The 25,334-nt window shown below is 36.5% G+C and overlaps 1 long non-coding RNA gene and 2 pseudogenes across 2 annotated transcripts in view; 2 read left to right on the top strand and 1 right to left on the bottom strand.

Annotated features, from left to right (window-relative positions):
* Window positions 1-25,334, bottom strand: part of LOC131424004 (uncharacterized) — a 59,158-nt gene that overhangs the window by 28,472 nt on the left and 5,352 nt on the right. The window contains exons 3-6 of one of the 2 annotated variants that reach the window (XR_009226347.1): window positions 24,871-24,956; window positions 14,871-14,960; window positions 8,005-8,089; window positions 7,527-7,644 (exon numbers count right to left, since the gene is read on the bottom strand). This is a non-coding gene — a long non-coding RNA (uncharacterized LOC131424004). Of the gene's footprint in view, window positions 1-7,526; window positions 7,645-8,004; window positions 8,090-14,870; window positions 14,961-24,870; window positions 24,957-25,334 lie in introns of those variants that run through there. The other variant, XR_009226346.1, reaches the window with a different exon arrangement.
* Window positions 8,032-12,060, top strand: LOC131424003 (zinc finger protein 790-like; annotated as a pseudogene).
* On the top strand, window positions 8,970-12,980 carry LOC124089951 (cAMP-regulated phosphoprotein 19-like; annotated as a pseudogene).

Below are 25,334 nucleotides of genomic sequence, written 5' to 3'. Positions count from 1 at the left end.
AACCTGTAATTTTTGCTTTAGGAGAAGTGCAGCTTTTTAAATTTGTATTTGTTGTTCTTTGTTTTTGTGGTGTTGATGTCTCTATCTAACTTAGGGCCTTGTGCAAGCCAGGCAAGGTATCTACCACTGAACTACAGCCTCGGCGGGAAAGTTGTAGCTTTGTTAATAGGCATATACTTATAATTGCTGTTATTGTGAACTGTAGGCTATGGTATTTAGCATCTTCAATATTATAACCCCTGCTTATCTTTGTTTATTTGCCTATTATATATTTCTTCCCAAGTAAATTTTATTAGAGTTTACCGTGTTTATAGGCAAGTCTGTACATGATAATGCAATCAAACAACCATTAGAATTAGAACTGTATGACTTAAGTGAAAGAACACAAAGGGAACAGCAATATAAGTACCCAGGTCCAGTAATACCTGCAACCTAGAAGTCCCTTTGGAGTTTTTGTTCAACCAGTAGCTCCACCAAAGTAACCACCATACATCAGCTTTGTCTCTTTTTGAACTGATCTGTATAAGGAATCATACACTGTGAGTACCCAACTGTGTTGGTTCTTTTGTTCAATATCATGTTTTTAAGAGCTATCCATATTGTATGCAGAAAGTTCATTTGTATTAAATAGTGTTCCAGTGCATGAATACACCACTTGTATGTGTCCATTTTACTTTTTTCGGTGTGGGGGGGGGGGTGTACCAGGGACACTTGACTACTAAACCACATCTCCAGGCCTATTTTATATTTTATTTAGAGACAGAGTCTCACTGAGTTGCTTAGCAACTTGCTTTTGCTGAGGCTGGCTTTGAACTCAAGATCCTCCTGCCTCAACCTCTCAAGCGGCTGGGATTACAAGTGTGCACCACTGTGCCTGGTCATTTTACTCTGATAGACATTGTTTCCTTCTCTAGGCTCTCATAAATAGTGATGTTACAAGGCTTCATGCATTTCTGCTGGGTATATTCCTAGGAGAGCAACTGATGGGTCATACAGTATATGAATCTTCATAAGCAGCTACTGTTAGTTTTCCACAAAGGCTGAGCCAGTTAATAAGACTACCTACATACCAGAACTTTATGTGATGCTGAGGATAAGCACTCAATGACTCAGTTCTATAATTTTCCTGTAAGTATATCTTGTAAGAATAAGGGTGCAAAAATTCTCAACAAAATACTCAAGCAAACCAAACCCTATAACATATGAAATGACTTATCTAACATGATACAGTGTCAGATATATCCCAGGAACGCAAGTTTGCCTCAACATCCCCAAATCAATTAATGTAATGAATCATGTAAATAAAATAAAAAGGAGAAATCAGGGCTGTGGTTGTGGCTCAGTGGTAGAGCGCTTGCCTAGCATGCATGAAATTAACTTGAATGTTTGCATATTTTTATAAATACACTGATAACCATTGAATTGTTCACTATTTCTTTAATCACCTTGACTTGCCCTCATGTCTCCATGTCTCCTTTTACTACCTATTTTTTAAATATTTTTTTAGTTGTTGATAGCACCACATATAAATAAATAAAATAAAGGTCTAAGAGTCAAATCCAGTGCCTCACACATGCCAGGCAAGTGCGCTACTGCTGAGCCCCAGCCCCAGCCCTTACTACCTCTTTTTATACCATTCCTCTTTACAGAAATGGCAACTCTTTATGGCAATAAATATTTCTTGTTTTCTCTGTAACCTTACTATGGCATCCACACAGGTTCTTTCTCAAGTCCTCTCTGCTTTCGAAATAGAAGTATATTTCAGTCCAGTTTGTTGTCCAGCTCCTCGCTTTTCTTGCAAAGTACATGAAGTTCTATTATGACACTGAAATTTTCCTTGGCCCAGCTCATACTACATGCCTTACAAATGAAATTTTGACAAACCCCTCAAACTGAGTATAGTCTTTCCTCTTACACCAATGTTATCTCTTTGGAAACATTATTAACCTGACTTTAAAAATGCAGAATGATTTCTCATTACTTCTGAGAAGAAGCCCAAACTTGAGAGCCTATTTTTTGTGACTTTTCATTATCTGATCCCTGTTTAATATATCCACCATCTATTTTTTCTCCCACTTTATATTCCTTAAATATACAGAGCTATATTTATTATTATTATCACCATCATCATCATAAACATTAACTCATTATAATGGTTCAAATTAATGGGTTTCCGTGACATTTCTATGCACATATATATTGTGTTTTCATTGGATATACCCTCCACACTACCTTCTCTTGTGTTTATTCGTTCCCCTGTGCTAATAGTCCCTCTTCTATTTTCAGTTCATGTTTTTTTTAATCTTTTAGTTACCACATATGAAAGAAAACATGATACACTTCATTTCTACATCTGACATTTTGCTTACTTGATTACCTTCAGTTCTATAGTTTTCCTGTAAATATATGTATATATATATATGTGTGTGTGTGTGTGTGTGTGTGTGTGTATATATATATACACACACACACACATATATATATATATATATATATATACATACATACACACCATAATTTCTTTATTCATTCATCTGTTAACAGGCACCTAAGCTGATTCCGTAACTTGGCTACTGTAAATATTGCCACAATAAAAATAGGTATGCAGATATCTCTTTTGTAGGCTGACTTTATTTCCTTTAAGTTTATACCTAATTCTGTTGGTTCATGATCATGGGACTTTTCCATCTTCTAGTGTCTTTGATTTTTTCTTCAGTGTTTTTTTAAAGTTTTTTTTAGTTTTAGATGGGCACAGCACCTTATTTATTTTTATGACTCACATATGCTAGGCAAGTGCTCTACCACTGAGCCACAACCCCAACCCCAACCCCACATTATCTAAAGCATTGGCTGGCATTCATTTCAGTATAAGACACTTTCTGATACTTTTAGTTAGAGAATTCAAAGAAATCTGACATGTTGCCAGGAAATCAGAGAGACATAAATATCAAGAAAATATGTACCAATTGTTAGCTGTTTAACCACCAAAGTCCCTACACATTGTCCATAGAAAAGAGCAGTGAAGGAGCATACCTACAAAGCATTCTTCCAATTTAAAAGGATGGAAAATTCAACTAAAAGCTTACACAGCACAAGGAAATGAACAGCCCACAAAAGCCCCAACTTTCTTCATGTTATAAATCTGGAGTTAATGATTGCAGCCACGCTGCAACCTCTCAGTGACATCACAAAGGACTCCTATGATGCATGTGTACTACTCTGGGCTGCCATCCTAGTGCCTTGTGTTTTACATGAAGGTCACAGGAACTTGTGACTGAGCAATAGGAGTTTTGAGAGCCTGAAAGCACTCAGCTGCAGTCACACTAATATATCATTTCCTCCCAAACCACAGGCTGCCAACTCCACTTTTTTGTTCCTAGTATGTCCAGTTGCCTGGAGTGCCCTTTTCCACTTTCCATCTAAAATGTTTCATCAGATTTCACCATTAATATTTCTATTTGTGCTTTTAGCCGTTGATGATGTTCAAGAATGTGAATGAATTTTTTTCAGGAGTGGGAGTGCCTAGTGTCAAGGACAGAGGGATTTGTATAGACACGTAACATTGGAGTAGAACTACGCCACCTCATCTCACTGGGTAAGATTCAGAATTTGAACCTAGAAATTCCTGCTTTCTATTACTCTCAATTTTTTGATTATCTTTAAATATCTAGGGACATTTCTGACTTCTGTTTCTGGGAATATGGTTTTTGGGGTTTTTTAAAAAAAATATTTTTAGTTATTGAAGGAATTTTATTTATTTATATGTAGTGCTGAGAATCAAACCCAGTGCCTCACATCACATATGCTAGGCAAGCACTCTACCACTGAGCCACAAGCCCAGCTCTGGTTTGTATTTTATTAGCAGTCCTCATCATTCTTGGTGACCCATCTTCCTCATCCTTCGTGCCTTTTTTCTTGTCCTGTCATTATCTTTCTTTTGTAATAACCAAGGTTCCAGATGGAAATTTTATTCATGTGGTCATTTTTAATATTTTATCTTCTGGGAAGGACTATACATTTATCAGCCAGATGTGTTCTTATTAGGAAAAGGCCAAGATTCCTGGATGGTTTTGAAGAATGAAGTAAGAGGACCTTGCCCAGGTGAGTGTGGGCTGAAGAGGCATCAGACAGCCATCACTGTAGATAACAGCTCAGCTGCTTGATGAGGCAGCAACACCTCTGAAATATCCAGCTTGAATATCACTTCACTGGCCAAAAATCTCTGATAAAGGCCTGAAATCTACACACAAAGCCTTTTGCAAGAGAATTTTCTCTTTACTCCAGTTACCTCTCTATTTCTTTGCTCTAGATTTTCCCCTTGTGTTACAAAAAGGTAAATGTTCCTCTTTTTTCTAGTGGTAATTATTTTATGAATGGTTTGGGTCAAGTTTCACTTTTTCATTTATATTTTTGTTAATTTCTTCATTCTCAAACAAATTGTGGTTTTGTTTTTATTGTATCTACTACCTCTTGAAGTTTTCCTATATTACCTACTTTTTCCTTCCTATGTATTTCCTGCATTCATTAATTCATGCTTTTAGCTGACATTCTTCTAGCTGATTTTTAAATTTCATTTTAGTTTAGAAGAGTTAACAAAGAGTATATAATATTAAGAAAATTTTATTCTTTCCTATGACAAGAGCATGGCCACAAATCTGCATAATAGGTTCTACAGTAAGAAAAGACCCAATAGACTGCATGGTTGAAATCAGAATAATAGGTGTTAACAATTTCTGGCCAGTAAGGAAGAAGAGGCAGAAGAGAGGTTAAAGCTAACAGAAGACAACCAGGGTAATGCAACCTCAGAAGAGACAAGCTCTGGTTTGTCCAGTTCCCTAGATTCTCCATTTACTTCTCTAATGATGATGATGATTGCTTATTAGCTGTTCAGTGCAGGGACCCAGCCTTGAATTACTTGAGGGTCTTCTCTTGGTATGGAGCCATGGAGATTTAGGTTTATCCTTGGTAACTATCTGATGGCCCAAGGCACATGACCTATATCGCGGGTCTTCTGGGAAGACCCTTCTTGTAGCTCCAGAGTTGGGCATAACCCATTGGGAACTGGACAGCCCACCTCCTACCTTATTTGGCAAAGATCATTCCATGGAAAACCTTTGGTATTCCCTGATATAAATAAAGCAAGTGCGGGCTCCATTTTGCTCTTTTTAGTTTGGAAGCTCGATTCCTAAGATCGGCTAGCCTGTCCCACCCCTGCTTTTTACTTTCTGCTACTCTTTCTTAGCTTTTCCCCTGCAGCCAGCCCATTACACCAAGAGGAACTCCATTCCCACCTCACACATGGGATGTGGGTTAGAGTCAGCACTTATTCTGTTCCAGGTGCTTCATAGAAATAGTGTATTATTCCCAATTTCCTCAACAAACCTCTGATAATCATATAGAGAATAAACAAAAGGGGCCAGTGGTAGAGTGCTTGTCTAGCATGCATGAAGCACCGGGTTCAATCCCCAGCACGACATAAAAATAAACAAAGGTATTACAACTAAAAAAAATATTTTTAAAAAATAAGAAAATAAACAAAAGTTCTGTCAAGGTCACTAATTTTCCCATCACCAAAAGGTGACATCAGTAAACTAAAATAGTCTCAAACTGAGGACTGTTATCTTTCTGCTGTGGTTAATTTATACTGCTCATATCTTGCGACTGAACTGCCTTTTAACTCATCTGGTTTTTGCTTGAATCCTTGCTCAGTTCCTAAGAAATTCTGTTTCCAGGAAAAATTCCCAAGTTCTGAAGAAAAAAATTATAGCACAACCAAATGATGCTTTTACTGAATCCTAAATACATAAGAAAAATTAAGTCTCAAAATAGTAAGACTTCTACTTAATTTCTAGCTCCTGCCAGATTCATACTGCTTTGGCAGATTTCTCAAGTTATTTTCCTATCTGAAATATCACCCAAAACCAACTCAATCAATGTAAATATAACATACCCCGTGTGTCATGGAGTTCCTGGTAGAGTGGTGATTCTGGACTATATGCTTTCCATATGTTAAACTGATGATGTTATTTCCCAACCTTCCCATTTTTAAACTTAGAATTATATAAGATGTTCATCATAGTGTCTCACACATTACTTGTGGATTTGTAGCTATTTTCTGAAATACTTTCCTTGGCCTTGACTAGAAGGGAAATAGAAGATCTCAGAAGAGGTTTGAAAGCATAAAACAACCAAAGCTACTATAAAACGGATAAGCAATACCATGGTATAAAGAATAAATAAAGCACTTTGGTTGGGATTATATGACAAAAAATGATTTGGCTATACAGAGTAGAAGAAATGATCAAGGTTAAATATTTACATGTAGAATGGCAAATGGAGAATAAGAAGATCTAATCACATTCCTTCCTTCATATATTTCTTTGACTGCTTAAGCACCTGGAAATGCTATTATCTTGTGGAAGCACCATGCATAATAATTTACATAGAGATGCAAGGGATTAAACTGTAAGATAGATCATATGATTAGATTATTCCATTTGTGCTACTTTGTCTCTAGCATCCCCTACTCCATCCTATGTACCTTTCATTCTCTTTTTGTCTTATAATGTGTTTATTCTATAATTATTTTCCAACAACTAACATATGCTAAGAATTCATTATACTATACTAAGTGAAACACAATCTTAAGTCTTTAGTTTGTTATTCTGTTATTGAAGAGGTATGCAGACAATCATTTTTTTAAAAAAATTTTAATATTTATTTTTTAGTTGTTAATACATTTATTTATTTATGTTTATATGGTGCTCAGCTCTACTCCTGAGCCACAACCTCAGCCCCAGAGAATCATTTATCAAACTCCTCAGATGAATATGGCCAAAACAAAACTTTGTCTCTCATCATCTGACTAAACTTTTTTTTAAACTTTTATTAGCACTTTAAAAGTTTGACTTATTTCTTGCCTTTTTTTCATATTGCACAGAATCTGTGAACTTTAAAAATCATTTTCTTCTTGTGAAACTTGGGATTTACTTTCTATATTTATACTGGACATCTAATTTTCTTTTGGACAGTAAAATAGTGTGTGTTTACCTTCTTGTCTTCCAGCCACACAGACCAGGTGTCAGACCAAGAAGTTATTATCAAAAACTAACTTTTTTGAAAGAGCATTATCCCATGGGAGATAATGCAGATTTATAGAAACCACAGCATCAAAGGTTTGTGTTCTAGGTGATGGGAAGGCAACGGTCACTTTCAAGTACAAAAGGAAAATCAGGAAGAGTATTTCCAGCAGGTGATACTGACTTATGAAAAAATGCCAACTATGAACCAGCACACAGGTTTTACTTAACACCAGACACTCAATATAGGAGAGAATGAATTTAAAGACTGTGAAAAAAACCTTCCGTTCTGCCTCTCACCATGCTCAACATCAGTTAATTTATACTGGTAAGAAATTCTGTGAAGAGGAGATAAGCTGGCTTTCTGGGATGGTGGCCGTGGTGAAAGGACCATGCCCTCAACCTTCATCTGTGACAACCATTTTCATTTCAACATTAACTTGGAACCTCTTACAGAAACCTATGGGATTCCTTTTTTTTATTTTAATTTATATATGACAGTGGGATTCCTTTTACTTACAGTACAGTGTTCAGTGGCCAGAGTATTTCATCATTGCAGAGGCACCTGGTGGAGAATTAATGGGTTACATTATGGGTAAAGCAGAAGGCTCAGTAGCCAGGGCAGAATGGCATGGGCATGTCACAGCTCTGTCTGATGCCCCTGAATTTCAACACCTTGGTTTGGCTGCTAAACTTAGAGTTATTAGAGGATATTTCAGAAAGAAGAAGTGGATTTTTTTTTGGTTGATCTCTTTGTAAGAGTATAATCAAGTTGCAGTCAACATGTACAAGCAGTGGCCTACAGTGTGTACAGGACAGTTGTTAGAGTACTATTCAGCCAGCAATGGGGAGCCCGATGAGGATGCTTATGATATGAGTAAGGCACTTTCCAGGGATACCAAACAGAAATCTATCAAACCATTACCTCATTCTGTGAGGCCTGAAGACAGTGGGTTCTTAGGCAGTTGTTCCAAATAGTTTGTGGACAATATTATTTTCACTGAATGATCCTAGTTTAGGAGAAAAGTAATCATTTATATCTTAAAGACTTTAAGAAAATATAGGTTATAAACATTTTCAATCTCATTGTTTCCATTTAGCATTATCACATGTCTTAAAGCTGTTTGCTCTAATAAAATTCAATCAAGAAAGCAGCTAGGTCAAAAGGAAACTATCCACTATCATGGTTAATGTCCATTATATGCCAGGAAAAGACTTGCTCCAATATCCTAAGTTCTGTGCCTGAAAACCACTGAACTGTTAAGTAAAGCTTTAAAAGCATATATGAAATGTATAAAACTAAGATGTACAATAAAATCCTTTTGTGTGTGTGTGTGTGTGTGTGCGTGTGTGTGGTGCTGGGGATTGAATCCTGGGCCTTGTGCATGTGAGGCAAGCACTCTACCAACTGAGCTACATCCCTAGCCCCTGGGAAGACACTTCTTTCTGATTCAGAACTTAACAGCAGATACTACACACTGGTGAGAAAATGAATGAACTCAAATTTTACTGGTCATAACAGAATTCATACTGGGGAGAGATCTTTTAAATGTAAAGAATATGGGAAGGCCTTCAGTTGTGGTTCAGACCTTACCCGACATCACAGAATTCATATAGGTGAAAAGCCCTATGAATGTACTCACTGTAGAAAGACAATTAGTCAAAGATCACATCTCATTAAACATCCCAGGATTCACACTGGTGAAAAACCTTATGAATGTAGGGAGTGCAGGAAACCTTTTACTTGTGGCTCACACCTAACTCAACATCAGACAATTCATACTGATGAGAAATCACATAAATGTAAAGAATGGGAAAAGCCTTTATTCATAGTGCGAATCTAGCCCAACACCAGTATGTTCATGTTGGGAGGAAGCCCTACAGTTCATACTGGTAGGAAACCTTATAAATGTAAGTGATATGGGAAGACTTTTATTTGGGCTTCACATCTTGCTCACCATGAGAAAAGTCATGTTGAGAGGAAACTCCATGAATGTTAGGAATGTGAAAGACCTTTCTTCATGGCTCAAGTTTAATGGACATCAGAAAACATACAGTGAGAGAAATTATGAATGCAAGGAATGTAAAAAGACCTTTTTTTCATGATTCAGAACTGACATCAGAAAATCCTTACTGGAAAGAGACCACATGAATGTGAAGAATGTGAGAAAGCCTTTCTCGGGCTCACAACTTATTCAACATCAGAGAATGCATACTGGTGAGAAACCTTATAAAAGTGAAAAATGTGGGAAATCCTTTTATCTGGGGCTCACAGCTCACTCAACATAGGAAAATACATACGGATGCAGAACCCTATGAATGTAAGAAAACTGACCAGGCCTTTGGTCACCATTCATTCTTTACAGAGCTGAAAATTCACAATTGTGAGAATCATTATAAATGGACAGACTATGGGAACACCTTTAGTCTTAAATTTTGCTCAACACCAGAATATTTACACCTTTAAGAAATCCTATGAATATGAAGATTTAGAGACAAGATTTTCCCAGATTAAAACATAAAAAAGACTTTATTCATAAAAAATTAATTCAGTCTGTTAGTTCCTTCTTTAGAGAAACACTAGAAGTATAATATTGACCTTTTGACAGGTCACACAGTGGACCCATCAAAGAATACACCATGCAATCTATGATAATTTAGGAAAAAAATCTGCTCATCATCAATTATGGAACATCATGGTTAAATGCTATGAATGACATCAGAGTATGGATTCCTTTTTTTCCCTTTTTTGTTGTACTGGGGATTGAATAGGGATACTTTGCCATTGAGCTATCTTTAGTCCTTTTTTTTTTTTTTAATTTTGAGATAGGATTTCACTAAGTTGCTAAGACTGGCTTCAAACTTGCCTTCTGCCTCAGCCTCCTGAATCACTGGGAGAGAATTGATTTTGATCATTTTCTTTTTTTTTAATATTTATTTTTTAGTTTTACACAATACCTTTGTTTATTTTTATGTGGTGCTGAGGATCAAACCCAGGGCCTCGCACGTGCTAGACGAGCACTCTATGGCTGAGCCACAACCCCAGCCTGATTTTGGATCATTTTCTAAAGAGATAATTTTATATCTTTTATAAAGAATTTATATTTAATTCATGTGGGAAATATTCCATCACTACCAGAATCTTATTGCATTTCCAAAAATCTCATACAGAGGCTGTTTATATAATCAGTTTGGAAAAGCCTTAAACTATGTCATTTAACTTACTTTGCATGTCTTGGTTTCAATACATCCTGCCTCTATATTTGTTGGAAAGTAATTTCAGTTGATCTGTTTGCTTAGTCATTAGATTACAAGGGTTGGATGATTTTGAGACTTGATAACTTAATGACCATCATTAGTGTTAGTATTGCCATTTCTACCGAGTGCAGGACTATAAGGGCATAATGATGACAAATATGCTATCTGTATGTCTTATCATAACATTAATTCTGAATGGAAACCAGTAGATTATAATGAAAGTTAGAAAGCCTTGACCACTGTTAATTTCATATGCTGTTTCAAAGGACCTGGACTATAAAAAAAATTCTTACTTACTGGTTTTAGTGTGTGTGGAATTGTTGAGTGTTCAATAGTTGTTTAAAAAAGCACTTGGGCCAGGCATGGTGGTGTGTGCCTATAATCCCAGCGACTTGGGAGGCCAAAGCAGGACTGTGAATTGAAATCCAGCCCCAGCAACTCGGCAAGGCGCTTTGCAACTCAGTAAGACCCTGTCTCTAAATAAAATACAAAAAAAGGGTTGGAGATGTGGCCCCGTGGTTAAATACCACTGGGTTCAATCCCCAGTACCGCCCCTGCCAAAAAAAAAGCATTTGGTAGCCAGGTTTGTTGGCACACACGTGTAATCCCAGTGACTCAAAAGGCTGATTATAAATTCAAGGGCACCTCAGCAAATTAGTGAGACCCCTGAGCAACTTAGTGAGAACCTGTCTCAAAATAAAATAAAAAAGGGCTGGGGATGTAGCTCAGTGGTAAAGTTCCCCTGACTTCAATCCTCAGTACCAAAGGTGGAGAAACAAAGGCATTTGGATGTAATTTGTCCCAATAGTTTCTAAAACCAAATGTCATATCATTTATTTTTTTCATCATAGTTAAAATTCAGCAAATGGAGAGCCAAATGAATTCTGACCTCTTGGAAATTTAGTATTACTTATATAAACAATTCTTAGATTAAAGAACAAAAGGTGAAATTGCTGACTATTTAAATGTGAATGTTAATTAGACCTCTGTATTTCAATTTTTATGAATGAGACCAAAACAGTTCTTAGTAGAAATTGTTCCATGTAAGCAACCAGGAAGACAGATGGCAGTCTGTGTCTTGTCACCACTCTTGCAGTTTCAATAATGCCTACAATATTGTAAGATCTCAAAGGATTTGTTGAATTAAATAATGATTACTCAGCAAGCTTGAAGAAGAAAAAAGCATCTGTGCTGGAGATGTTACTCAGTGACAGAGCACAGGCTTACCATGTGTAAGGTTTGGGAATGAATTCCCAGCACCACAAATCAAGTGCCCCAAATGAGTGGATGAATATGTTTTTTAAAAAAATAAAGACCAAATCATGGAATGAGGAACAATAAAGATTTATCCAAAGCATTTCTCTGAGGGCTGGGATATAGCTGGGTAGGATACTTGCCTAGCATACACAAAGTCCTGGGTTGAATCGCCAGTACCAGATTAAACAAAAAACAAACACACAAAAATACCTGTTTCTCTGAAGAAAACTATTACCAGATTTGGTAATGCCTCTGTCTTTATCATTATGATAAAGAAAGGGATGTACCTATACTCTTAAGGGTATTTTTAAAATATATAAAGTGTGATTTTTATAGGAAGAGGACTTATTTTCTAGGAAATATTATTAAATGATTTTTTTTAAACAGCCCCCAAAGGCAAAAAACAAGGACCTTTGAAGGAAAGAGGAAGTGTTCGGTTGTCACAGAGCCAGAGGAGTGCGGCTGGGCAGAGGGAGCACTATGTCCACCGAAGTCCCAGAGGCTGCCCCGGCAGAGGAGCAGAAGGAAATGGAAGAAGATAAAGTGACTAATCCAGATAAAGCTGAAGAAGCAAAATTAAAAGCAAGGTATCCTCACCTGGGACAAAAGCCTGGAGGTTCAGATTTTTTAAGGAAACGATTGCAGAAAGGGCAAAAATATTTTGATTCTGGGGATTGCAACATGCAAAAGCAAAGACGAAGAACAAGCAACTTCCCCTGCAGGCCCGGATAAGAAAGAGGTCACTGGTGACCATATTCCTACTCCCCAGGACCTTCCTCAACGGAAACCATCCCTTGTTGCTAGTAAGCTGGCTGGCTGATTAAAAGAGCTGACCTGCATGAATTTTCTAATTCCCATTATGTCTCCTCATATGTTACTTATCCACCTTTTATTCCTTTCATTCACTAAGCCATTTAAATGAGACTGGCGGTTTTGCAGGTAGCCATAGTATGTACTGGAATATACATGTGTAGAGGTTTTGATTAGTTTTAACAGTGCATTGATGAAAAGGACATGTTAGAGCAACATAAGTAATCTACTTGAAAGTATCTGTATATATTACTTAACTCCTAATAAAGGTTCCCACAAGTAATAAGCAAATTTTACAATTTTAATGTTTTGCCTTCCTCGCTTATCTTAATTATAGCTGTGTATGTTACTCTTATTTAATGTAACCTCTGTATTGATTTCTTCTGTATTTTCCTTCTGGATTTTGTCAAACAGAAGTTTAAGACCACAAGTTTGAAGAAAGATCACAAATTCAAATGAAAATACGAGGGGCTTTGAAAGATTTGTATAACTGTGCTTGAACTTGAATGGCCTTAAACCTGTTTCAGCTTTAACAACAGAATTTTATTTGGGCAATATTTGCCCATTCTGGTGTAACTTACGTGACTCCAGTGCTTAACAGCTGCCATTGAAGCTAGTATTCTTATTTAGTTTTGTAGTGTTAAATACCTTTCATTGTTGAAGATGTGAATGAAGTATGCATGTGCATTGACTGTTGAATTCTCTTTTGTGCCATTTTTATAAATACAGTAGTTTTGCACAACCTTTCAAAACAAAAACCTCAAAAAATTATAATTAAAAATCATGTGAGACTATATAATTGTATAGTTACACCCTCAAGGAACAAAACAATTCTACAGCAAATTTGCCAGTTTATGTTGATGTAATTCTTATAATTAGATGACAATAGCTTCGGAACAACAAATTCAAAAATTTCATTCAGGAAGATACATGAATAAAACAATAGCTGAACCCAGTAGTTAATGAAAGAATAATATATGATTAAAATATATTATGCTTATAATATGCTTACAAACCTTTTATCTGGATGGATGAGAATTCTGAATGAAAATGTACTTTTAGTTTTTACTTACTCAGTTTCTTCTAAGTACAGATTTTTTAAAAATATTTTTGGTTGTATATGGACATAATACCTTTATTTTATTCATTTTATTTTTATGTGGTGCTTAGGACTGAACTCAGTGCCTTACACATGCTGTAGAGCTCTACCACTGAGTCACAACCCCAGTCCCTAAGTGCAGTTCTTCTCCCTTTTAGAATTACCACCCTCATTCTACCCTAACCACCTTTCTTTGCAAGAGTCACTGTTCTAGAAAAAGAAGGACTAAATAACCTTTGGGGGAAAAAAAGTAAAATAATTTATTTATTTTTATGTGGTGCTGAGGGTTGAACCCAGGACCTCGCACATGCTAGGCAATCGCTCTAGTGCACACGTTTAGTACTTTAATAACTCCTATCTTTAACAGGTGGAATTTTATAACTATGGGGAAAGTAATTTATTGTTATATAACTTTATTATGATAAACTGGCCATTTTCATTGATGCTGTGTGCTTGTCATTCTGGGGATTGAACCCAGGAGCATTTTACCTCTGAGATACATCTTCATTTCTTTTTTCAATTTTATTTTGAGGTAGGATCTTGCTTAATGCCCAGTTCAAGTTGGTCTTGAACTTGTGATTCTTCTGCCTCAGCATCTCAACTGAAATTACAGGTGTATGTCTTCATGCCTGGCTACATTTCTTTTCTTTTTTTTTTTCCAATATTTTTTTAATTGTAACACAGACACAATACCTTTATTTTATTTTTAATTTTTTTTTAATATTTTTTTAGTTGTAGATGGACATAATATCTTCATTTTTATTTATTTTTATGTGGTGCTGAGGATCGAACCCAGTGCCTCACACATTTAAGGAAAGTGCCCTATTTCTGAGCTGCAACCCCAGCCCCTAGATTTCTTTTCCAAAGTGATATGTACACTGAGAAAAATATCATTTAGAGGTTATCTGATGAATTGCTGACCCCATCACTGGTTCGGGTCATACATTTATAGAAAAGTATAATTCATTCCTTTTTCCTTAGGCCCAAACTGCCTTCTCAAGTTTGGGGTAATTGTGCATTACCAGTGTTTAATCTTCACAGTGAATTTCTGGATACCCTTTAACGCATCAGTTGGGCTTCTCCATTATCCTCTATGTATTCTGAACACTGATAATTTTCTAGTATACCTCACAGATGACAAACTACCCTCATTCTGCCCTAACCACCTTTCTTTGCAAGAGTCACTGTACTGAAACCATTTTGGAAAAGAAGGACTAAGTAACCTTTGGGGGGAAAAAAAAGTAAAATTAAATTTATTCCTGGTAGTGTAAATCAGACTAAATTTCTGACAAATCAAGAGACCTCATATAACAATAAAAATACAAAAAAGAAACTTCACAAGTATGACAAGAAAACATGGCTGGTACCTTTTATAACCGTAGAATGGGGATACCAATAACTATTGACTTGAAGTTAGGCAGGGTGGTGCACACCTGTAATCCCAGCAACTGGAAAGGCTGAGGGAGAAAGATTGCAAGTTAAAGGTCATCCTGGGCAACTTAGAGACACCTTGTCTCAAATTTTCAAAAAACAAACAAACCAAAAACAACAAACCAAAAAAAAAAAAAAGGAAGAGGAATGAAAAGGAAGAGGGAATAGGAAAGAAAGAGGGTTGGGGATGGAGTTCATTTATATAACATTTGCCTAGCATGGACAAAGCACTGAGTTCAATCTCCAGTATCACAAAAACAAAAATAACTATGACTCAAAAACCCTGCAGAAACAAAGAAGTCAAATTTTTGTAGGTCTAAAACAATATAAAATGGGAAAATGATAAATTGAGATATGAAAGACCCCTAGTATGATATAGAATTAGGCTAAAAGCATAAATATATATTTCATAGGAAAAGAAAGAACTGGCCAGGTGTGGTGGTACATGTCTGCAATCCCAACAACTGGAAAAAGAAGGGTCTTCCTTAATGTTCAGGTAAGTAGTCACCAATACATGCACATGGAGAAACCATCCTAAGCGAGGGGAAATCATTACCTTACTTATCTTTTTGGAATGTTCTTCTTCCATATATCTGTATTTCTTTTTTTAAAAAATCTTTATTTGCTTATTCATTTTTTTAATCAAATGGGGTATAATTTCTTATTTTTCTGATTGTACAGGTTGCAGAATCACATTGGTCATACAGTCACCCATATACATACAGCAATAATAATGTCTATTTTATTCTGCTGCCCTTCCTTTCCCCCCTTCCCCCTCCCCTCCTCTCCCATCATGCTTATTCATTTTTATGTGGTGCTGAGGATCAAACCCAGTGCCTCACCTGTGCGAGGCAAGTGCTCTTCAACAAAGCTATAACCTCAACCCCCAAATATCTATATTTCTTTTTTTTTAATATTTATTTTTTATTTGTACACAATACATTTATTTTGTTTATTTATTTTTATGTGGTACTGAGGGTTGAACCCAGGACCTCACACATGCTAGGTGATCACTCTACTGCTGAGCCACAACCCAGTCCCTATCTATATTTGTTATCCCCTCATTTCAGTTGTCTGCTCAAAAGTCACGTTATGAAAATGTCCAATACGTAATTGCAGCTCTACTGTATTTTCCACTAATAGACTATTTTTAAAGTTGGTCTACTGCTTTTCTCTCCAATGCTTAATTAAAGCAAGGACTTTGTTGCATCCATTGCTTTGTCTCTAGTGCTTAGTACCATTTTTTTGAATGTTGTTGATATTTAATACTTGTGAACAACTTAAAAATGCAAATGTACCTGTATTCATCAATCTCCTCAGATGCTTCTGATATAAAACAAAATTTGAGAGTACTACTCATAATGTTTCAATGATTTATACATTAACTTAGAATAAAATCCAAACTCCTATTCAAGTCTTAAAGGTTGGGGCTGGGGTTGTGGCTCAGTAGTAGAGCACTTGTCTAGCATGTGTGAGGCTATGGGTTCAATCCTCAGTACCATATAAAGATAAATACATAAAATAAAGGTATAAAAAATAAAGGTATTACAAAATTAAGGTATTATGTCTACCTATAACTACAAATATATACTTTTTAAAAGTCTTAAAGGTTGCTGCATGATCCAGTTCTTGAATACATTTTACTTCATTCTGAGCCACTACTGTAATTCAAGAATGATACTCTACTCTTATTGGCCTGATGTAAGATCCTGGAATATATCAAATTCTTTCTTCTTTGCCAGTTAGAATTTCCACATGCTACCCCAGCTGCCATGAATGCCTTCTTTCCTTCTCTCTTTTTATTTTTTGTACTGGGGATTAAACCCAGGGGCACTTAAACACTGAGACAATCCCTAGTCCTTTTTATTTTGAGACAGGGTCTAGCTAAGTTGCTTAGGGCCTTGCTAAATTGCTGAGGCTGGACTTGAACTTGCAATCCTCCTGCCTCTGCCTCTCAAATCACTGGGCTTACAGGTGTGCACCACTATGCCCAGTTATTCTATATTCTTTTAAAGCAATACTAATCCCATCAGGAAATAATTATCAGGGTATAATGATTCCTAACAATTATCTTAACAATTTATTATTATTATTATCAGTAAATAATTTCCTGAAGTGGAAACTAAACAGAACAATTAAATGCAGGGTTTTATTTCCTGTTCTCTATATTGACTGGCTTTAAAGAAAAAAAAAAAAAAACACCTTGGTTTTATTTATTTATTTTTATGTTGTGCTGAAGATGGAACCCAGTGCCTCACATGTGCTAGGCAAGCGCTCTACCACTGAGTCATAACCCCAGCCCTTGACTGGCTCTTTATACTGCTTGTATCATTAATCTACATTCAAAACTTGAAGTCTCACTAAATTTTCAATAAACTGTACTGAATTAAAAAACTGCCAAACTCATATTCTAGCAAGCATAATAATGGTCCATTATGGCCTCTACTTTTCATTACCAAAAGCATATGTAGGGGCTGGGGCTGTAGCTCAGTGGCAGAGCACTTGCCTAGCATGCATGAGGCACTGGGTTCAATCTTCAGCACCACATAAAAATAAAAAATAAAGGCATTCTGTCTACCTACAACTATATTTTTTTAAAAAAAAGCAAATGTAGATGCGTGTTTATAACTTTAAACCCTCAAATGCTGGGTTTATAGTTCTTGCAGCTGCTATTACAAAAATTAGGAGTTATGACATAACATGAATTACTATTATTTTAAATGCATGCAAAGTATACAGCCTATCCATTTCAGAGTATTCCTAAGTGGAATAAGTGTAACAAAGTCTATTTGTTTACATCCAACAGACTTATTCACCTGTAATAACACTAGTAATTGCAGATGTTATTATCCAAATGCCTTTAAGTTTTATAGGCGATAGAGCCCTAATAGTCACCTATAGGCCAGGCACAATGGCAAATGCTTGTAATCCCAGTTACTCAGGAGGGTGTGGCAGGAGAATCAAAAGTTTCAGGCCAGCCTCAGGAACTCAGTGAGACCCTAGCTCAAAATAAAAATTTAAAAAGTTCTCAGGGCTGGGCATAGTGGTGCACATCTGTAATCCCAGCAACTTGGGAGGCTGAGGTAGGATGATCCAAAGTTTGAGGCCAGCCTTAGCAACTTAGTAAGCAAGGCTCTAAACAATTTAGTGAGACCCTTACTCAAAAATAAAAAAATAAAAATGGCTGCAGATATGGCATAGTGGTGAAGTGCCCCTGGGTTAAATTCCTGGTACCCCCTACCCCCCAAAAAAAAGGTCTAGGGAGGCAGCTCAGTGGTAAAGCATCCCTGGGTTCAATCCCCAGTACAAAAAAAAAATCATCTCTGACTTCACATCTTCAATATTATTTTGTCTTGCAAATTCAAACTCTGAACAAATCTATAGCCAAACTATACTATTAGCTTGAAGACTAGACGTTATTTCCTTTAATAGCAAAGCAAGTATTGGAAAGCCTAACTAACTTATCCTTACTACCAACTATTTACCTAGGTGGAGAATTATAGTATTATTTTCATGATCTAAATTTTATTTTTTTGGGTGGTCTAATATAGATTGAACGAAGGGCGGTGCACATGCTAGGCAAGTGTTCTGCCACTGAGCTACACCTCCAGCACTTATGTACTAATTTTACCACTATTCTAAGAGGACTTAATATACAATTATAGCCCTGAATTCCTTGTATATATGAACCACAACACAATGAGGAAAAAAGTCACAGTAATAATAACAAACATCATTCACACAAGAAAATGCTCTTGTATTTCTACATCTCCTACCACTATTACATCTATCACTTAACCCAAAAATTATTCTAGAACCTATATACTGTAAATAGAGTTTAAATAAAACACTAGAATGTGAATTTAGGGATGGGGGTGTAATTCAATGGCTACTCAGTGGTGTAATTCACACATGCCTGGCATGTGTGAGGCCCTGGGTTCAAACCTCAGCACCACAATTAAATAGATAGATAGATTAAAAAAATAAAATAAAATAAAGGCCCTTTGACAACTAAAAATATATTTAAAACAACAACAACAAAAAGCTCTATTTACCAAGAAAGTATGCAAAAGAACTGCCATATCATTCCTTCACATAGAACAACACGGCTTTCTCACCTTTCAAAGGATAGAAGTAATCAGTTGGCTTTAGAAGTGAAAAAGCATGATGCAACTCCAAATACAAGTAATAAATTTATTCTCTCCCCCATCATAATTTCATTTGCCAACTTATTTTAACCAATTACCCTAACAATCACTAACATTTATAAAAACACCTCTTCCCCACACCGTGTGAAGACTTCTATTTCACATGCTTTTACCACAAGCTTTACTCCAATCCTAATGTTTATTCATTTCAAACTGACACTGAATGTCTTTTCAGATTTTATAATTGAGGGCTGGGGTTGTGGCTCAGTGGTAGAGCATTTGCCTAGCATGTGTGAGGCACTGGGTTCAATCCACATAAAAATAAATAAAATAAAGGTATTGTGTCTGTCTACAACTAAAAAATAAATAATAAATAAATAAATACTTTATGATTGATGCTCAATTCAAGTTAGATTGCTTCTCAATAACATCTATACTAGTACCACTTTTTGTTACATGATCTACTATGGAAGTTTCAATATGATATCTATTTGGACATAGATATTAATCTTTGGGTGTGTTACTGGGGATTGAACCCAGGGGTGCCCTACCACTGAACTACACCCCAAGTACTTTTTATTTTTTGAGACACTCTCGTTGAGTTGCCAAGGCTGGCCTTAACCTTGTGATCCTCCTGCCTCAGCCTCCTGATTAACCTGGATTATAGGTGTGTGCCACCATATCTGGCAATTCTAAAACATTTTTAAACTCTATTTATATCTTTGAGAGCTCCTCAAAAAGGCCTTAACACTGCCTGGTGAACTAATTCACTGTCCCAATGTTGGCTCATTTCTTCTCTCTTTTTAATCCTCTACAATCAGGTTTTTGTTCCTCTCATTTCCAAACCTACTTGTCAGGGTTACCAATATCCTTTTGTCTTGCCAAATCCAATAGCTAATTCTCAGCCTTCATCTTACTTGACCAATTGGCAGAATCTCTCATTAACCAAATTCCCCACCCCCTTTTTTCTGTACCAGGGACTAAACCCAGGGGTACTTAATCACTAAGCCACATCCCTAGCCTTTTTCTTTTTTTGAGACAGGGTCTCACTAAGTTGCTGAGGTTGGGCTCAAACTTGCAATCCTCCTGCGTTAGCCTTCTGAATCGCTGGAATTACAGGCATGCACCACCACACCCAACTCAAATCCCTCCTTTTGTTTGTCACTGGTTCCTGGTACACTACATTCCTTGATAACAAGCTATTCAGTCTCCTTTGCTAGACTAGTCTCCTCTTCTTGACTGAATGTGAAATGCCTATGGTTTAGTCCTTGCACTTTGCCTTGCCTTCAGTCTAAATCAAGTCCTCCATAATCACATCCGGTTCCATGATACAAGATTAATCCCATATTTCTTATTGGTCCTGACTATCCCCACCACCTGAAGGCTTCCAAATGCTTATCTAGTTTCTCCATATGGATATCTAATGAGCATCTCAAATACACAACTTGACTTTCTTCTGCCAGGTTCTTAACACTGATGACTCTATTTCCAACCTTCAAAGTACTTGACTTTAAAAGTATTTATTCTATTTTTAAAATATCACCAATTCTCATCTATTAAACCCCATTCCAAGCCACTACCTCCAATGTGAAATTCTGAACTAGTCCTCTAATGGTCTTCCTGCTATTATTATTATTATTTAGTTTTTTAGATGGATACAATACTTTTATTTATCTCTTTATTTTTATGTGGTGCTGAGGATCAAACCCAGTGCCTCACACATACAAGGCAAGCACCCTGACACTGAGCCACAATCCCAGTCCTGCTTTCATTATTTTTTAAAAATATATTTTTAGTTGTAGATGGACACAATACCTTTGTTTGTTTTACGTAGTGCAAGGCAGGCACTCCATCACTGAGCTACAAACCAGCCCCGCCCCCCCCGCTTCCATTTAAAAAAATATTTTTAGTACTAGATGGACATAATACCTTTATTTTTTATTTATTTTTATGTGGTGCTGAGGATTGAATCCAGTGCCTCACATGTGCTAGGCAAGTGCTCTACCACTAAGCTACAACCCCAGTACCTCAGGATCTTTAAACAAAGATCCCTTACATCTGCACAAAACAAGTCAGGGGCTGGTTTCCATATACAGAATAAAATTTCATTACTTGCAGTGGCCTAAAAGGTCCTATAAGATCAAATCTCTATCTATTTTGGTTACCTCACCTCTCCTTTCCACTCTCACTGTCTCTGCTCTAATTTCCCTGGCTTTCTTACTAATCCTTAAATAAGCAAAGTTCAATCTATCTCTGGGACTTTGTGCTTCTGCTTCCTCTACCAGAATCTATTTCCTTGATTTTTTTTCATGGCTAACTTTATTTTGGTCCCAGTTCAAAGATTACCTCCCCTGACAGATTATCCTGACCATCCTAATCTAAGAACACAGGAAATTCTCAATAGACCTAGTTGGAGATACTTGTCCAAGTTTAAATATAAAAGAACATCTAGGAGAAAAAACAATTCAAAAAATAAATAGAATGATTTCCCCTGAGAGAGACCAAAGGTAGTTTTCCTTTTTAAAACAAAAGAGGAAATAGGAGAGAAGAGTGGGATATATATATATATATCTCCACACTGATATAATGTACCTGCTCTTCCCAGGTGTCAGGCCTTCTTTCCTCGGGCCTTTCATGAGAGTTTCACACAAACATCTCAAAGAGCTGCTACTTCACAGACCAACCATAATACTACCAGCAACAGATGATTTGCGGTGACCAACCTTCATTTCCCTGAGCACTGTCTTCCTGTTTTGATTCTTACCACCATCCAAGGCTCCTTCCCTTGCTCCAAGAAGGAAGGCACATTTGGCTTAGGGATGATACAGCTTAAAAGAAAAGAAATGGAACATGGTGATTCTACAGGAGTTCTAGAATCAAATCAGGTTCATTGGCCAACAATGAAGAGACAGTGACAGAGGAAGGTATCATGATCCAAAGGATGATAAACACAAAAGTACACAGTGAACTACTCCATTTCTACCTCTACAAACTGAAATTTTCCTTGGAAATGGAAATTAGAAATTCACAATGAAGGAGGCAGAAATTATATGGGGACAAATTCTGATTATTATATAAGAAGAGCTTACTGAGTGAGGTTAAATTGCTATAGTTCTCTAATGTCCTATCCTTATCCCTGTGGGCAAGGTCCAGGCATTCCCATTCCTCCCGAGAGAAGTTGACAGACATATTACTGAAAGTCACCGGCCACTAGAACAAAAAATTCATTCTTTATTTGTGAAAATATGGTAACAATTTTGAGGTGAAATGAGAAAGGATGGAAGAGGTCATGGAAGGAGGTGGTAAGACACAATAGACAATAGGCTATGGCTGATAATATTAATATTATTGGTCACTTAAGGAATATATGTGCCTAAACTGTAGTAGCAACATGATTCTCAAGTACTCGTATTGCTACAGACAAACCTTCTGTGTATAATAGGACAATTCAATTAATCAGAAAGGTCTGGAAGTAAAAAAGGGGAAATGCGGACATGAAAAATTGAATGCAATCAGACAGAATATTAAACTTTCTCATTCTAATAAACAATAATAAAATCTTTTTTGTTTTAATTATAGATGGACACAATACTTTTATTTATTTACTTTTATGTAGTAATGAAGATTGAACCCAGTGCCTTACACGTGCTAGGCAAGTGCTCTAGCACTGAGCCACAACTGCAGCCCAACAATTAATTCTTTATGAAAATAAGTCTTCCCTTCTCTTCTCCTTTTAAACAAAAAGATAAACAAAATTGATAGACTCTTTCCAAACAATTTTTGCCAGGTCTCTAGACTAATAGAATTTGAAAATAACTTAAGAAATTCTGGTCCATGAAGAGCAAAATGCAGGCTTTAGAAACCATTTTAATATTTCATGCATGTAATTTTGACATCTGAAAATAGGTTTTTGTATATTTATGGTGGGAAGTATTTGGTAACTTTCAACAAAGTGGGGTGTTAATTTTTGTACAGTCTATGGGCATTTACACATATTTTTAATGTATTAAAATTTGGTAATTATGTGCACATGAAATTAATAAAATAGTTACTTCCTGTTATGATTTGTGAATTCCTTAAGACCTTGGTTTTTTAAAATAACTTTATATGAGAAATAATACTACATCTTTATATTTTAAAAATTGTATTGCTGCTCAAGAATGGTACCCTGTTGTCAAAAAGACATACATTCATAATTGTACATTCAGCATTGTAAATAACCTTATGAAATCCTTTTTTTAATTGAAGTTATTCAAAATAAAAATTTAAATTTAAAAGCTCTGGACTGGCACATTCTGGCCATCTCCAAGGCAAACCTCACTGAAAACCGTCTTCACTCATTGGTTCCTGGGTGAGATTAGTATGATGATAAGTAGAATAATCCCCGCCCCCCATGTCCACATCCTATTCCCTTGAACCTGTAACTACATTACCTTACATGACAAAAGGGACTTGTCAGGTGTGATTAAGGATCCAGAGATATGGGAAATTATCCTAGATTACTTGGCTGGGCCTAATGTAATCACAAGGGTATTTATAAATGACTGAAAAAACAGGGAAGTCAGAGGAGGAGACCTTGTTATAAACATACAAGTCAAAATGATATGATTCTTGACTTTGAGAATGCAAGGAAGCCACAAGCCAAAGACTGTGGGCATTCTCTAGATCCTAGAAAACATAAGGAAACAGATTCACCTCTAGAACATCCAGAAAAAACACAGCTTGGCTGATACCCTGACTGAAGCCCTATCCGACCCATTACAGACTTCTGACCTCCAGAAGTATAAAAATAAACTTCTTGTTTTTCTTTTTTTGGTACTGGGGATTGAACCCAGGGGTGCTTTACCACTGAGCTATATCCCTAGCTCTTTTTATTTTTTTGAATCAGGATCTTACTAAGTTATAGAGGATGGTCTTGAACTTGTGATCCTCCTGCCTCTAGAGTAGCTTGGATTATAGGTGTGAGCCACTGGGTCCAGTAATTTCTTTCTTTCTTTTTTTTTTTTTTGTTTTTTTTAGACAAATTTATTGTTGTTACAATAACAACAGGAACACAAGGGTCAAGATCTCTTTCTTCACAGGACTCCGTTCCCACCCAATTTTTAAAGTTTCACAGAAAATCTTGTCACACACTGACAGAACATCCAAAGAGAAATGCTGTCATTTCCAACTGGAAAAACTATGTAGAGAAGATCAAGGTTTACTATATGTCCCTCTTAACAATTCATCTCTAACTCATCAAACCATGGTACTAAGACTGCTCTTAAGAGGAGGTATTTCAGCCGGGCTTGGTGACACACACCTATAATCCCAGCAACTTGGGAGGCTGAGACAGGAGGATAGCGAGTTCAAAGCCAGCCTCAGCAACGGGGGTGATGCACTAAGTAACTCAGAGAGACCCTGGCTCTAATAAAAAATATAAAAATTGGGCTGGGGATGTGACTCAGTAGTTGAGCGTTCCCTGAGTTCAATCCCTGCCCACCACCCTGTTAAAAAAAAAAAAAAAAGAGGACTTATTTCTGCTCCCTCAGGGCTCCTAGTAAGAGACTATGCATGTGAAAATGTAAAACGATCCGATGAATGAACATCTAAACAATGGACAGAGGGAAAATGTTTAGAGAAGTCAGTGGTTTTTTCCTAGTATCACTTATTGGAATAGGAAATGTTTGGGACCAGTTCTCTTAGGGAACCAAAAAAGGCAGAAAATTTTGGGATACAAAAGTCCAATATTCACATCACACAATGAAATGATTGTCCTTCAAGAAGGAAAGAAGGAATAATGACTCACATGTGGCATAGTTTTTTAAATTGTCAGTACACATCTTTTCTCTGAGTTTCTCTCCTGGAAATGTGCAGAATCCAAAGTTGCCAGTGCTGGAGAAATAAAAGAAGCCATGAGATCAGACTTGCCTCAAAGCTCACAAAATGAGTGACTCGGAACTACTTAAACTTTCCCTCTTTGAGGGAATTTGGAAAAATCTCAGCCCTCCCACAAATCCAATGAAAACCAGCTAGAGCAGAAGAGATTCAGGATAGAATTTTCCTTAATTCCATGATGTCAAACAGGACGCTAAAGGTGCTACTTTCCTAGTGTACCTTCACTCTACAGTAGCATAGGAAAGAGCATGTCCAGGAAATCCCACATCCAGAGTCTTGTGCATAATAGGCAAATACCCTACCACTGACTGACATCCCCAAACACAGAGCTTACTTTTATAGATAAGGGCTGTAAAAAGTGGAAACAAAGCACAT

Source organism: Marmota monax, unplaced genomic scaffold, assembly GCF_021218885.2.
Source record: "Marmota monax isolate L192 unplaced genomic scaffold, Marmota_monax_Labrador192_F-V1.1 WCK01_AAM20220418_F8-fsc00228, whole genome shotgun sequence".
Lineage (NCBI taxonomy): Eukaryota > Metazoa > Chordata > Mammalia > Rodentia > Sciuridae > Marmota > Marmota monax.
This window is presented reverse-complemented; position numbering and strand designations above follow the sequence as displayed.